Raw genomic sequence first — 16,663 nt, 5'->3', positions numbered from 1 at the left:
ACTTATTAGTTTTTGGTCCAAATCGGAACATATATGGGCCATAAAATATGTATTTTTCACCGGAAAGTGGTTAACATATTGGGTTGCCCAAAAAGTAATTGCGGATTTTTTTAAAGAAAGTAAATGCATTTTTAATAAAACTTTAATCAAATATACTTTTTTTACACTTTTTTTCTAAAGCAAGCTAAAAGTAACAGGTGATAACTGACAGAAGAAAGAATGCAATTACAGAGTCACAAGCTGTGAAAAAATTTGTCAACGCCGACTTTATGAAAAATCCGCAATTACTTTTTGGGCAACCCAATATATACACGAGGTGGTGGGTATCCAAAGCTCGGCCCGGCCATACTTAACCTTTTTACTTTTTTTATTTTATTTTTCTTATTTTATTTTATATCACTCTATTTCATTTTTTAATAGCAACAAATCGAAACCTACACCCAATACTGGACTATATTAAAAAAAAAATGTTTTGGAATAATGTCTACTGTTTCGTGAGTTTTACTCTAGCACATTGCATAGGGGGAAAAATAGGAAATCAAACAATGACCACCACCACCACCGTTTGTATGAAGCTTTACAATTCAAAAATGCCAGCGGTGGTGGTGGAGTGCCCTGGGATGGTGGTAATAAATGCGTTGACTTTATATGGTTGTTGCTTTGGCGCACTTGTACCGCTAAAATATGTGGAGCAATTGTACGCGGCTGCACGGCATGCATTGCGACCACTGCTCTCCATGGCTATACGCTCTAGTAGAAATTACATTTTAAATGCTTCCCATAAGTTGAGGCAGAAGTTTTTAGCATTATTCAAATGCATAGCATGTTAGTGGAATGGTATGAAGTGGAGGAGGTAGCTCCAGGAGCACCAACTTGGTCGCTGTCGCCAACTCCAGCTGCCAGAGGCAGTTATGTCGCCTCTGCCATAGCATCAACGCAGCTCCATCCCCCATCTCAAAGTGCCAGAGTGCCAGAGTTCCAGTAGTTTTTTATTTTTTATTTCATTCATATGTCTCTTTTGTCTGGGGCTAGCTCCGCCAGTGGGTGCTCCAGCCATGCATTCATGCTATTTGTCGAAAAAGACTTGAAATGGTTTAGCATACAATGAGTGGAGCATTGCGCATGTGCAGCAGCAGACGCCGTTTGTTTTTCCTCCTCTTCTTTGAATGCCGTGTGCAAATGTATTCAACAGGTGTTTAAGCCAGATTTTAAAGTATGATTTTTCAAATGCAACCATCCAACGAACCAGCGACATGCCACCACCAAGAAAGGAGAAGACGACAGACCGACTTAATGGTGATTAACACCGGCGATAAATACTCTTCAAGAATGTCGTTGCATGCCTAGTCAGCAAGAGATAGAAAAAAGGAGCTTTGCAGAGAGAGAGAGAGAGAGGAGGGGGTGCAAAGATAGAGAAAGGTTCCACACAAAGCGGGTGTCTCTTAGACCAGGCAGGTGGTCACATCTTAGACAACCCCAGCCGTTGTAGTGTGGTTCATTTATTTGTGCCAAACAAAACTGATACGGAAGACTTACCGTTTGTCGCTAAACGTCGCTTTGGCGGCGCGTTTTAGTCTTGCCAGACATGCTTGGCATCTTGGAGCCACAGTCTTGGCCAGCTGCTGTTAAATCTGGTCTTTACACTGCGTCCGTCTTTGCTGGCTTGGGATTCTGTTCGTTGTGATTCTTTTCTTGGAGGCGTCCCAATGATGTGTCAGCATTTTGTCAAAGTGGGAGTTTGATGTGAATGTTTTTCCAACCCAACATTTAAAGTGAAATAAATCAACGGCTTTTAACATTTCCAAAGCAACAAAAACAAAAAAGCCAAGAGATTGTCACCCCTCCTCATAAGATGTACCAGACTCAAATCTGAATGTGGGCAGTTGACACATAGACTTATTAGCCAAAGAGCCGTTTATGTTGTGTTTAATGGCTTTAAGGGGAATGGTGGGAGGATGGCTTCAGTTTTGAAGAGAACATAAACAAATATGTCTATGAGAATTCTACATAAATTCTAAATGATTAATGGCCAATGATAAAATTAAACATTACAGCCCGTGTTGGTTGGTTGTAACAAAAAAAAAATTCTTAAATCTCAAAGAACATATCTGGGGCCGTCTAACAGCTTAAAAAGAGGCCTTAGAAAAAGTATTTATATATACTGTAAGAGGATGTAAATGATGGAAGAAATTAACTTCGGGGAGGCTTTTGTGAGGACCGACATATTCATCCAACTCTTAGACGAGTACTGGGTGAACCAGGTCCTTAGACACTGGATAAGCGTTTTGCTGAGGTACAGGTAGCTAAATAGACATAAATTGGGACAGGACAAACCAGAGATGGACATCTTAATCCATTAATGGCCGAACCTTGATTCCCTTAACTAATTTTGATGGAATGTCATACATTCGATATTTAGAGCATTTATATTGACGTGGGAAATTTTTTTTTATTATTATACACACCACCGAAGGATGGGGGTATATTCATTTTGTCATTCCGTTTGCAACACATCGAAATATTCATTTCCGACCCTATAAAGTATATATATTCTTGATCAGCGTAAACATCTATGACGATCTAGACATGTCCGTCCGTCTGTCTGTTGAAATCACGCTACACGCTAGTCTTTAAAAATAGAGATAATGAGCTGAAACTTTGCACAGATTCTTTTTTTGTCCATAAGCAGGTTAAGTTCGAAGATGGGCTATATCGGACTATATCTTGATATAGCCCCCATATAGAACGATCCGCCGATTTAGGGTCTTAGGCCCATAAAAGCCACATTTATTATTCGATATTGCTGAAATTTGGGATAGTGAGTTGTGTTAGAACCTTCGACATCCTTTTTTAATTTGGCCCAGATCGGTCCAGATTTGGATACAGCTGCCATATAGACCGATCTCTCGATTTAAAGTCTTCGGCCCATAAAAGGCGCATTTATTGTCCAATGACGCCGAAATTTGGAACAGTGAGTTGTGTTGGGACTTCGACATCTATCTGCAATTTGTCTCAGATCGGTCCAGATTTGGTTATAGCTGCCATATAGGCCGATCTCTCGAAATAAGTTGTTGGGCCCATAAAAGCCGCATTTATTGTTCGATTGCGTCGAAATTTGGGACCGTGAGATGTGTAATAGCCTTCGACATCCTTCTGCAATTTGGTTCAGATCGGTACAGATTTGGATATAGCTGCCATATAGACCGATTTCTCGATTTAACGTCTTCGGCCCATAAAAGGTGAAATTTATTATCCATTGTCGCCGAAATTTGGGACTGTGAGTTTTGTTAGGATCCTCGATATTTTTCTGCATCATGGTCCAGATCGATCCAAATTTGGATATAGCTCCAATATAGACCGATCCGCCGATTTAGGGTCTTAGGCCCATAAAAGCCACATTTATTATCCGATTTTGCTGAAATTTGGGATAGTGAGTTGTGTTAGGTCCTTCGATATCTTTCTTCAATTTGGCCCTGATCGGTTCAGATTTGGATATAGCTGCCATATAGACCGATCTCTCGATTTAAGGTTTAGAACCAATAAAAGGCGCATGTTTTGTCCGATTTCGCTGAAATTTGAGACAGTGAGTTGTGTTAGGCCCTTCGACATCTTTCTTCAATTTGGCCCAGATCGGTTTAGATTTGGATATAGCTGCCATATAGACCGATCTCTCGATTTAAAGTCTTGGCCCCATAACAGGCGCATTTATTATCCGATTTCGCTGAAATTTGATACAGTAACTTCTGTTAGGCTTTTCGATGGCTTTCTGCAACATGGCTCAGATCCGTCCAAATTTAGATATAGTTTCCATATAGACCGATCTCTCGATTTAAAGTCTTGGTCGCATAACAGGCGCATTTATTATCCAATTTCGCTGAAATTTAATACAGTGACTTATGTTAGGCTTTTCGACATCCGCGTCTTGTATGCTTCAGATCAGTTTATATTTGTATATAGCTACCAAAAATACCAATATTTTGTTCTACAAAATTGAACAATGACTTGTTCCTATTAGACCACTCAAGGTCCGTGCCGAATTTGGTCCAAAACGGGCCATATTTCGATATAGCTGCTATGGGGACATAATTTATGTATTTTTTCCCCGGATTATGGTGGGTATCCAAAGTTCGGCCCGGCCGAACTTAACGCTTTTTCACTCGCTTTAATTTTGAAAACTTTTACTTCTTCTGAAATTTTTTTATTTCTATACAAAATTTTAACATACAAAAATATCCTACACCACCACTGGGGTACGGGGTATGATAAGTTTGTGCATTTGTTTGCAGTTCTAAGAAGGATAAGAGCTAGACCCATTGATAAGTATACCAATCAACTTAGAATCACTTCTGATTCGATTTAGCCATGTCCGTCTGTGAGTCCATGTATACTTGTAATCAAGGAACAGGTCGTGGTTGTTGTACAATCGTCACGAAATTTTGCTTTGCCAAAACATGCCTTTTTTTGGCTCAAGGACAAACGCTATTGATTTTGGTGGAAATCGGTTGGGATTTAGATATAGCTCCCGTATATATGTATCGCCAGATTTGCACCTTAATGGCTGTAGTACCTAAAATTTTCAACCAATCTGCACAAAATTTGGCACGGAGTGGTTTGGTACTGATCTTAACAAATCTGCCAGATTTCATCAAAATCGGTTCAGATTTGGATATAGCTGTCATATATATGTATCACCCGATTTGCACCTTAATGGCTGTAGTACCTTCAATTTTCAACCCATCTGCACAAAATTTGGTACGGAGTGTTTTGGTACTGATCTTAACAAATCTGCGAGAATTCATCAAAATCGGCTCAGATTTGGTTATGGCTCCCATATATATGTATCGCCCGATTTGCACTTTAATGGCTGTAGTAACAACAATTTTCAAACGATCTGTTCGCAAAAAGTCGGTCAGATTTAGATATAACCGAAATACGGAAGATTAACATACTCCAGCCTAGGGCGATGGGAATAGTAACTTGCCAATACTCACATTCCCTAATTCCGACACTTAAACAGTTTATTTGCTGCATACCTTGATGTTGCTAGGGATTTTTTAGAACCAATCGACTGCATCTAGTATCCACTATACACATCAAGCCTCAGATGATGTGTAATCCATATGTCTTGGAATGTCATAACAATGCACAGTCGTTGGATTTTTGAAGTGCCGTCCACTGGGCCACAACACCATATCGCATTATAGATCTAACAACTGCAAAAAACAGAAAGTACCTCCTGGCAGGCGATTGTATGTACCGGATTTACCCGATGGAATCCTTCATCGGCAAGGACTGCCGCCCCAGTGTACAACACACTGCTACAACAACAACAACAGAAACTTAATGACACTGGATTCCTTCGTTTTTACCACAAAGTTTAATTTTTTGACATCCTTGGCAGTCTAAGGGATTCGAATGTGTCTTCTGCGCTGCTGCAAAAATCCATGCCTACTTTTTCTGAATATTTTTCAATTGTTTCAATCCATCTGATATATTTTCTTAACTCAACTTTATAGAAGCCCCAGACTTATTGTGGCCCTTGATTTATCTTCTGTAATCCTTCCTTCCTTGGCCAAGCTCTTCTAGAGACATTTTAATGTAAGCTCAAGCTAACCACCGATCAAAATAAATCTCATTAACCTCAATAAACAAAAACGAAAGAGAAAAATGTCATGCTCCCCTATTGAATCACATTCCTAGTTTGAGTCCCTTCAACGTTTCACACAATCTGCCAATTGCAGGCACATTACCAAATGCCTCAATGAAATTGCGTGCAAATGCTGTTCCCATTGTTAATGCCACAAAATGTTCCATTGCTGTGGCTATGGCTGCTATTGTCTCATGTTGTAAGATTATCGGTTTTTCAGCACTCGGATTAATGTCAAACACCTGAAGTCAGATGTAGACCATAGAGGGGAGTGGAGCGGCAAAGAAAGAAAAATCTACCACTATTTAAATGAAATTGATTTCCTATTAAATTGTCAAACGCACCTATTTAACGCTTTCAAAAAGAAATCAAATCAAACTCACCAACAAACAGCAAAACACCAATGGGCCAATGGCCTGGCCAAAAACGAAATAAGCCCACTCGTGGTAACTATCGTCCAACACCACAGCACAACACAGCTTAGCTCAGACCTAGCAACACCAGCTTCCCAAAAGGTGTGCACCATCAACATGATCCAATCTAAAAATATTTGGCGCGTGGGTTGGTCAACGGGCAAAAGACCACCAAAATGTTCGCTCCACCCCTTGGCCGCCGCACCAACCAACTCCATTCCAAACTGATCCTTTGCATCATATTAATGTTCAAATTTATTTGGAAAAGTAAAACGAGGCAAGATAAGACAAACAAACCATTGCGCCAGACATTTTATGGAGCAAAATGTCTAGGGCCATATGGAGTAGCAAACAGACCAACTCCTGACAACCATTCGTTGGGTCCCAGGAAACCCCCACAGTGCGTGATGCCAGCCCCGGTATGGTTTTCTTACCTTGTGGCGAGAAGGAAAATGGAAATAAAACTCAAATCAAAATTCACCTAAATAGACAACCAGAGCGAACAACAGCAAATGTTTCGTTTAACTAGAATTATGCCTCGTTTGGCGGTTGGAGTAAAATGTTTTGTTATTGGGCGCCTGATAGGAAACGATTTACTTTCTTGTTGAACCCGGCTAAAAGAAAGGGTGGCCAGCTTTTATGAAGCAAGAAAAAAAAGACTTAAAAAAATCTAATATTTGAAATATTTTAAAACTCAACACTGCTATGGCAAGGAGCTGTGGATCAGGGCTAATTAAGAATTGTTTTCACTCCTCAAGTGCCCGCTATGAGAAATTATGGGTAACCATGTAGTTAGTTAGTTAGTTAGTTACTTGCCAGCCGCCGACGACAACGTTAACCAATAGGTTAGGGTCCATGAGTTGCCTGCAACTAGCGCTTGACTAAACAGCACCACTGAGAGGCAGCTGCTTACGAGCTGCTGAGATGTATGCCAAGAGATGGTACGAGGTAACAAGATTCGTAGACTGAGATTACGGAATCTGAATCTCAGCTGTCCGTAGAAGCCGTAACGTAGCCAGTAGGACAATAATCCTGGTCTCCTTGTACTTATCGTGTGATGAAGTTAAACCCCCAAAGACATCATACGGGCATTGATTCTATGGTAAAATGCCAAGAAGCCAAGGCCCACCACAGTCTATGGAGTAGCATGAATGCAGCCAACAGAGATGATTTCATTTTGTCCACGGACTAGCATCGCACTTTCAAACTATTTAGAATGGACGGAGTCATTCCAGCATTATGGTAGAATTCCTTGAAATTGTCTGACATGAGTGAAACCGATTTTTAGGACACGGCTACATGCTGAAGCGTGGAGAGTATTTGAGGGGTCTTTATCCTTGATGTACGCCTTGGTCCCTGAGAAGGACGGATGGGACATTCACCGAGAGTAACTAAAAGACGATGTAGTTTCTGAAGCAGTTGTATCCAGGGAGTTTTGGCGAAATTATAAACAAGGAAAAGGTAGATGCGCATTTTCAAGCCGTTTCAATCGGACGAACCGGACGATATCACCTCGGCGCTTTTACAAAAATCCACACTTACCAACGGCACGAGAAGAGGTCAAAAATTAACCATAGCATGACAAAGAAAAACTTAAAGATTCCAAAACGACGATTGAGACTAATTCTACAAATGTCACTGTCCGCATCATTTGGGTGCCATTAAGGAGAAAAGTTTGCCGGCGATATTCTTGGAAAAATGTGAAAGCGTTCGTAGCAACGCGTTCAGAGTTAAGGATATAGGCGAAAAAGGCATAATTGACAAGTTGAAACTAAAAGACGGACAGAATACTAAGGGAAAGTAGTAAAGATATAAATAACTATGGCCTTCGGCGATTTTACATATCACATAGACTTACAGGCATATCTGTTGAAAAGCCTAACATAAGTCGCTGTGTCAAACTTCAGGGAAATCAGATTAAAAATGCGCCTTATATGGGGCCAAGACCTTAAATCGAGATATCGGTCTATATGGCAGCTATATCCAAATCTGAACTAATCTGGGCCAAATTAAAGAAGGATTTCGAAGGTCCTAACTCAACTCACTGTCTCGAATTTCCGCGACATCCGACAATAAATGTGCCTTTTATGGGCCCAAAACCTTAAATCGAGATATCGGTCTATATGACAGCTATATTCAAATCTGAACTAATCTGGGCCAAATTAAAGAAGGATATCAAAGGTCCTAACACAACTCACTGTCCTAAATTTCGGCGACATTGGACAATAAATGCGTCTTTTATGGGCTCAAAACCTTAAATCGAGAGATCGGTCTATATGGCAGCTATATCCAAATCTGGAGCGATCTGTGCCATATTGCAGAAGTATTTCAAAGGGGCTTAACTTAACTCATTGTCCCAAATTTCGGCGACTTGGGACAATAAATGCGCATTTTATGGCCCCAAAACCTTAAATCAAGAGATCGGTCTATATGGCAGCTATATTCAAATCGCAACCGATCTGGACCAAACTAAAGAAGGATTTCGAACGGCCTAGCACAACTCACTGTCCCAAATTTCGGCGACATCGGACAATAAATGCGCCTTTTATGAGCTCAAAACCTTAAATCGAGAGATCGGTCTATATGGCAGCTATATCCAATTCTGGACCGATCTGGGCCAAATTAGGGAAGGATGGAAGGGCCTAACACAACTCACTGTCCCAAATTTTGACAAAATCGGAAAATAAATGCGCCTCACTCTCCCAAATTTTGGCAAAATCAGACAATAAATGCGCCTTATTTGAGCGCAAGACCTTAAATCGAGAGATCGGTCTATATGGCAGCTATATCCAAATCTGGACCGATCTGGAAAGATGAAGAAAGATGTCAAGTGGCCTTACACAACTCACTGTCTCAAATTACTAGTTTCCATTTATTACCCGATTTTGCGGAGCTCTATTAAATCCCTGGACATCCTCTCCGAATATGGCGCAGATAGGATGATATTTGAATCTCCCGATTTAAGGTGGTGAAGCCATATAAGGTCCATCAATAACGCGATTTAACTGGTATTTGGAATAGTGAATTGCGACGAGTTCTACTCACTTCGGCACACACTTTTAACTTCACTATCCTCGTTGCCTATTGACCTAATAAATCCTCAGAATTGAGGGTGGTAGTATATACCTAGGCCATAGCACAGAGGTTACCATGTCCGCCTATGACGCTGAACGCCTGGGTTCACAAAAATTGTCAGCGGTGGTTTTCCCCTCCTAATGCTGACGCCATTTGTGAGGTACTGTACCATTTGATATGGCAGCCATGTAAAAACTTCTCTCGAAAAAGGTGTCGCACTGCGGCACTCCGTTCGGACTCGGCTATGAAGAGGAGGCCGCTGATTATTGAGCTTGAACTTGAATCGGACAGCACTCACTGATAATTTGAGAAGTTTACCCCTGTTCCTCAATGGAATGTTCATGGGCAAATTTGCATTTGCAGAATCTACTCAGAATTTTTATTGCGGCTATCGTAGTGAAACAGATCACTGCCTGAAAGTCTCCGTCTCCGCCAGTCTTTGGGATCCACCAATTATAGTGGAAATCGCGATTAATCGGTAATTACTATCTGTTATCGCATGTTATCGATTAGTTTCCAGGAAATTTTATCCAGAACGCATAATTTCTACTAAATTTAAATTCAATAAAAAATTTTCAAAATTTGCCTTTGATGGAAATATACTGACCAATTTTTCCGAGAAAATTTGATTTTCGTGTATCGTTCTACCAAAAATGATTTTCCGAAAAAAATTTCCCAAAAATTGATTTTCCCAGAAAATTTTCCCAAAATTTAATTTTCAAGAATATTTTTTTTTTTTCATATTTGATTTTCCAAAAAAAGTTGGCATATTAAAAGATTTGAAAAAAAAATTTTTTAATTCTTTCACAAATTTTTATGGATTTTTTTGTTTTGCTTTCAGGGTAACCCTTATCTCTCCAAATATTATCCATTTAACATATTTTATAACATCTGCAGCATTTATTTGAGTGTCTATTTTTCGCTCGTTCTGCTGTTGTTGCATGGACTCTGTTTTTCCTTGTGGCATGCAGCAAATGTTCGATTACAGAGTGTTTAAGCACAGCAGGAGTTTTCATACTTTTAACACCAAAAGCTAAACTGCAAACCCAAGACCAAAAACTCCATAGCAAATCTTTGAGATTTAGTGGAAAAAAGCCGCACCCGGTTTTTACAAACCATTCGGCCTAGCAAAAAAAAAAAAAAAAGGAGCAGCAGGGAGAAATAGGAGTTTGAAAAAATCAACATAAGCTCATGTTTAGCATCACAAACAACTAGGAAGCAAATCTTTCTCTGTCCTGGACAAACTTGCTGGACTCTAATGCAATCTAAGGCCATCAAACAATGGGAGCATTCAACAACATGGACACATGGCATGGAGGGCGAGAAGCCCCAAAGGCAAAATAGAAACAAAAAATCTTACACTGAGAAAAAAAAGAAAAAACGGCCCAAAAGCAAAATAGAAAAAAAATCTTACACTGAAAAAAAAAATAATGTAGGGAATGAAAATCCCTGCTTGGGTTTAACAGAACGCAAAAGTTAAAGGCCAATTAAATTGCAAATATGTAATTAAGCTTCATTGTAGTTATTGTTTAGATATTCTTAACCTTTTTTTTTTGCAGTGTAAAAAAATAGCAATAAGACCGTAACTTCTTGAGCCCATACAAGCCGCAATTTTTGTACGATTTGGCTGAAATTTTGCATGTTGTGTTCTGCTATTACATTCAACAACTGTGCCAAGTACGGTCTAAATCGGTCAAGATCCTGATATAGCTCCCATATAAACCGATCTCCCGATTTGATTTCTTGAGCCCCTTTAAGACTCAATTTTCATCCGTTTTGGCTGAAATTTAGCATGCGGTGTTCTGCTATGACTTTTAACAACTGTGCCAAGTACCATCAAAATCGGTCAAGATCCTGATATAGCTCCCTTATAACCCAATCTCCCGATTTGATTTCTTGAGCCCCTGGAAGCCTCAATTTTCATCCGATTTGGCTGAAATTTTGCATATTTTGGTCTATAACCTTATATAGCTCCCATATAAACCGATCTCCTGATTTGACTTCTTGAGCTCCTGGAAGCTCTTATAAAATTCTTTATTTTAATTTGTCCACAATTACTCTCAGTGTAATAATCAGCATTTTATTCAAAATGTCTATACGTCTGTCCATTTGATTGTTTTTACTTGTGATTAGTTTTTAGTTTTTTTTTGGGACCATAACAACCCAAAATCTAGACAAATTGGAGCAATCATTGGCTAAATGTTTTATGCTTTTTGATTTGGTGGAGGCTGGCATCGCATTGAGATTGTTTTTTGTAGGCAAATGCATGGAGGGGACAGCTCAGAGAATTGAGTTCAAACTTCCAACAAGAAACTCCTTTAATAGCTGTTAAATTTAGCGGCTTCTTGTCGTAATCGTCGTCTATGCTAGTCGTCCAGCTGTTATGAAGTAACAAGGCCTTTTTTAACGCTCCAGCCTAAATCCAATAGGCGGATGGAAATATCTCTTGTTGTGTTTTATGCACACCACATTTTCCAATTCCACTTCCAAGCCTTAAATGGTTTGTTGTTGTTTTTTTTTTTTTTGTAGTCGCAACGAATCCCATACAAAAAAAGAGTGCTGTCTCGTATCCGCATTTGTTTTGAGGTTTTTGGGGAGCTTGGTGTTTGAAGCCTGCCAATTGCAATCCTCCAGCTGTGGGTTGTTGTCCATGCTGCCCAAAACATGAGTTTTGGTGTTGGCGCAAACTCTGTTCGTTTGAATTTGGTCAAACGGCATTTGTTCGTCGATTTTTCGTCGAAATCACTGTTTAAGGAAAATTCTTCGTTGGTTAGTTTTTTTTTATTTTCTTTATTGTTTCATTTTAACTTTGGTGTGTAATAAATTTTTGACCAATTAATAGCAAATTACCCCTAAGCGTTTTCATATCTCCTGCCAAAAATGGCCATACAGACGGAGCATTGAGCGATACATGTGGATATCGAAATTTTGTGATCATTACAAGAGTGGGGTTGGTGAGAAACATAAAATTAAACACAGTGGTGAACATTTTCAATAAAATCTTAAATTGTAGCAGAAATGTGGGAAGGGCTAAAAAAGCTAGCTGTGATATCTGCGGAAGATGGAAGCTCAAAATCCAACCACTTTAACGATCCGTGACAAGCGTTTAATGCGCAAGAATAGTCAGCAGCGTGTACTCTATACCAGGGCTCCTCAACCTGACGAGAGTCGCAAAATTTGCAAATTTTGCCCATGAACATTGATCTACGGAACAGGGGCAAACTTCTCACATATCAATGAATGCAGTCCGATTCAAGTCTAAGCTCAATGATAAGGGGCCTCCTTTTTAAAGCCGAGTCCGAACGGCGTGCCACAGTGCGACACCTCTTTGGAGAGAAGTTGTTCATGGCATAGTACCTAACCTCTGCGCTACGGTGGCCTCCAGAGGTAAGCAGATCAAGAAATCGATAATCTTATCATCATCACTCGAACTACAAGTGGCTACACTTCTAATTTTGAATAAATAATTCGTATTGGTCCAGGTTCGGTTGTGATTGTAAATGGGCCAAAGCGTTCCATGGTTTTGTATTGCAGCCATATAAACTAATATCGGATCTTGACTTCTTGAGCCTCTAGAGGGCGCAATTCTTATCCAATTTGGCTAAAATTTTGCACCAAGTGTTTTATTTTGCTCTCCAACAACTCCTGCCAAGTATGGTGCCAATTGGTTCATAAGCTGATATATCTCCCATATAAATGTATTTCGGATCTTGACTTCTTGAGCCTCTAGAGGGCGCAATTATTATCCGATTTGGCTGAAATTTTGCATGAAGCGTTATGGTTTGACCATCAGCAACTGGTTTATGTATGGTCTCAATAGGTTCATAACCTGACATAACTCCCATATAAACCTATTTCGGGTTTTGACTTCTTGAGCCGCTAGAGGGCGCAATTCTTATGCGATTTGGCTGAAATTTTGCACCAAGTGTTTTATTTTGCTCTCGAACAACTCCTGCCAAGTATGGTGCCAATTGGTTTATAACCTGATATAACTCCCATATAAATGTATATCGGATCTTGACTTCTTGAGCCAAGAGAGGGCGCAATTATTATCAAATTCTGCTGAAATTTAGCATGAACTGTTTTGGTTTGAACATCAATAACTGCGCAAGTATGGTATAATGCGGTTTGTAACCTGTTGTAGCTCCCATATAAACCTATTTCGGATCTTGATTTCTGGAACCGCCAGAGGGCGCAAATATTATCCGATTTGGCTGAAATTTTGAATGATGGATTCTGGTGCGACCATCAACAACTGCGCTAAATATGGTCTAAATCTGGTCATAACCTGGTATACAGCCCATATAAACCAATCTCGGATCTTGACTTCTTAGCCTCTAGAAGGCGCAATTAGTATGCATTAAGTGTTTTAATTTGACCATCAACGCCTGTGCCAAGTATAGTCCAAGTTGGTTAATAAGTTATAGATATAGCTCAAATATAAACGTATTTCGGATCTTGACCTCTTGAGCCGAGAGAGGGCGCAATTATTATCCGACTTGGCTGAAGTGTTTTGGTTTGACAATCAACCATTGTGCTAAGCATGGTCTAAATCGGTTCATAACCTCATATAGCTCCCATATACATCTATTTCGGATCTTGACTTCTTGAGCCGATAGATGGCGTAATTCTTATCCGATTTGTTTGAAATTTTGCACCAAGTGTATTGAATTGACCATCACCAATTGTGCTAAATATGGTCTAAATCGCTTCATAACCTGACATAGCTCCCATATAAACCTATTGCGGATCTTGACTTCTTCGACCGCTAGAGGGCGCAATTATTATCCAATTTGGGTAAAATTTTGCAAGAAATGTTTTGGTTTGACCATCAACGACTGTACTTAATATAGCCCAAATCGGTTTATTACTTGATATTGCTCCCATATAAACGTATTTCGGAAGAGGGCGCAATTAATATCCGTTTTGTTTGCCTGGGAAGATATGTCGGCCAAAGAACTTGACAAATGCGATCTATGGAGGGTATATAAGATTCGGCACGGCCCATATTAGCACGCTTTTACTTGTTTTTATTTAATTGTTATGATTGAATTCCTTTTCTATGCCTTCCACTGTGCTTTGTTTTCATGTAACGTTTTTGTGCTGCCTATTTTTTCATAATCCTTATATCTTAAGTGTGGTTACTTTGCGAAATCTTTGGCTGATTTTGTCGTATCTAGTCAACATTTTGTTAGTGGCTGTAGCTGTGGCGAAAAATTAATATTAATGGTAATGTTTGTAGAATGAAATTTTTTCAGATAAGTTTTGCAGTTCGACGGTTGTGGTTCCACCAAAAGGAATTTTTCCCACATACGAGTTGGCAGGAATTTAGCCATAAATGTGAAGCCATTACCAAGTTAATAGATGGCATAAAACAGAAGTTACACTAAACCGTATAAAATGGAAACGTGGGCTGATGCTGATACCATCAACACGAAATACAATTTTTTTAAGCAAAATTATTTAGCTTACTGTAAAAAAAGGAAGGCAGGCAAAAAACAGGATTAAAAATTACATAAAAAAAATCCTATAGATTTGCCACATTATCCAAGAAGAAAAGGAAGGCAACAAAAAAAAGGATAAAAAATTACAAAAAAAAAATTCCTATAGACTTGCCTCATTATCCAAGAGAAAATTTCAAAAGACACCCAAAAGATTTCGATACAATTACCCCCAATTTCCTACATTTGTCACTCATTTTAAATCAAACGCACTGTCATGCAATTTAAACACGCTGCGCATTAGATTTTCTGCGTGCTTTCCAGACACACTACAGGCCTCCAAAAATGTTGCGCAAAAATTTCCCACGTTTAAGACTTGATTTTTTTTTCTCCATTGGATGAGGGAACAAAATCACGAAGCTATAACTTTTCCCTCCTCTGCAGCTGCCTCAAAAACGCAATTTAAATGTTTAGCGATCGCAAAACTGATCTCGAAAAGTCAAAAAACAATAGATGTTCAAACACTGCATGCAGTCTTTGTTTCGTTTTCTCCCAAGACAAAGCCAAAAAAAAAAATAAAATTTCAAAGCAAAAAAAAGGGTAAATGACATTGAAATGATGAAGGGTGGCAATAAGGGTTAAACTGTTAAAAAACTTAAAAATAAACAAATCATGTAATTCTTAAAGTGAGAATGTTTTACGCTGCTATTCTTTCCTTAGTTGGTCTTTGCATGGACCCAACTTAAGATAAGTGAATGAAAATTAGATACAAAAGTACTAAGTAGAATAAAAATTGTTGAAGCGTCATCTGTCCTTTAACAACTTTATTCCTCAATGCCTTGAACGGGATTAAGTATATACTTCATCATACTTGAAGTAGGTAAAGTCGGATTATAAATGCCTCTTGTATGGCCCCAAAACCTTAAATCGAGAGATCGGTCTATATGGCAGCCATATCCAAATCTGGACCGATTTGGGCCAAACTAAAGAAGAATGCCGAAGGGCCTAACACAACTCACTGTCCCAAATTTCGGCGACATCGGACAATAAATGCGCCTTTTATGGGCCCAAAACCTTAAATCGAGAGATCGGTCTATATGGCAGGTATATGCAAGTCTTGATCGATCTAGGCCAAATTGCAGAAATATGTCGAGGGGCTTAACGTAACTCACTCTCCCAAAATTTCGGCGCAATCGGACAATAAATGCGCCTTTTGTGGTCCCAAAACCTTAAATCGAGAGATCGGTCTATATGGCAGCTATATCCAAATCTGAACCGATCGGTGCCAAATTTCAGAAGTAGGTCAAGGGGCTTAACTTAGCTCACTGTACCAAATTCCAGCGACATCGGTCAATAAATGCGCCTTTTATGGGCGCAAGACCTTAAATCGAGAGATCTGTCTATATGGCAACTATATCCAAATCTGAACCGATCTGGGCCAAATTGAAGAAATATATCGAGGGGCTTAACTTATCTCACTGTCCCAAATTTCGGCGACATCGGACAATAAATTCGATTTTTATGGACCCAAAGCCTTAAATCGAGATATCGGTCTACATGGCAACTATATCCAAATCTGGACCTACCTGGGCCAAATTGAAGAAAGATGTTGAAAGGCCTAATACAACTCACTATCTCAAATTTTAGCAAATTTGGGCAATAAATGCGCCTTTTATGGGCCTAAGACTTTAAATCTAGGGATTGGTCTATATGGCAGCTATATCCAAATCTGGACCAACCTGGGCCAAACTGAAGAAAGATGTCCCAGGGCCTAACACAACTCACTGTCCCAAAATTTCAGCAAAATCGGATAATAAATGTGGATTTTATGGGCCTAAGATCCTAAATCGTCGGATCGGTCTATATGACAGCTATATCCAAATCGGGACCGACCTGGGCCAAATTAAAGAAAAAATTTCGACTGGCCTAACGCAACTCACTGTCCCAAAATTTCAGCAAAATCGGATAATAAATGTGGCTTTTATGGGTCTAAGACCCTAAATCGGCGGATCGGTCTATATGGGGGCTATTTCAAAATAAAGTCTGATGTAGGCCATCTTCGAACTTAATCTGCTCATGGACAAAAA

This window comes from Stomoxys calcitrans, chromosome 1 (assembly GCF_963082655.1).
Source record: "Stomoxys calcitrans chromosome 1, idStoCalc2.1, whole genome shotgun sequence".
Lineage (NCBI taxonomy): Eukaryota > Metazoa > Arthropoda > Insecta > Diptera > Muscidae > Stomoxys > Stomoxys calcitrans.
This window is presented reverse-complemented; position numbering follows the sequence as displayed.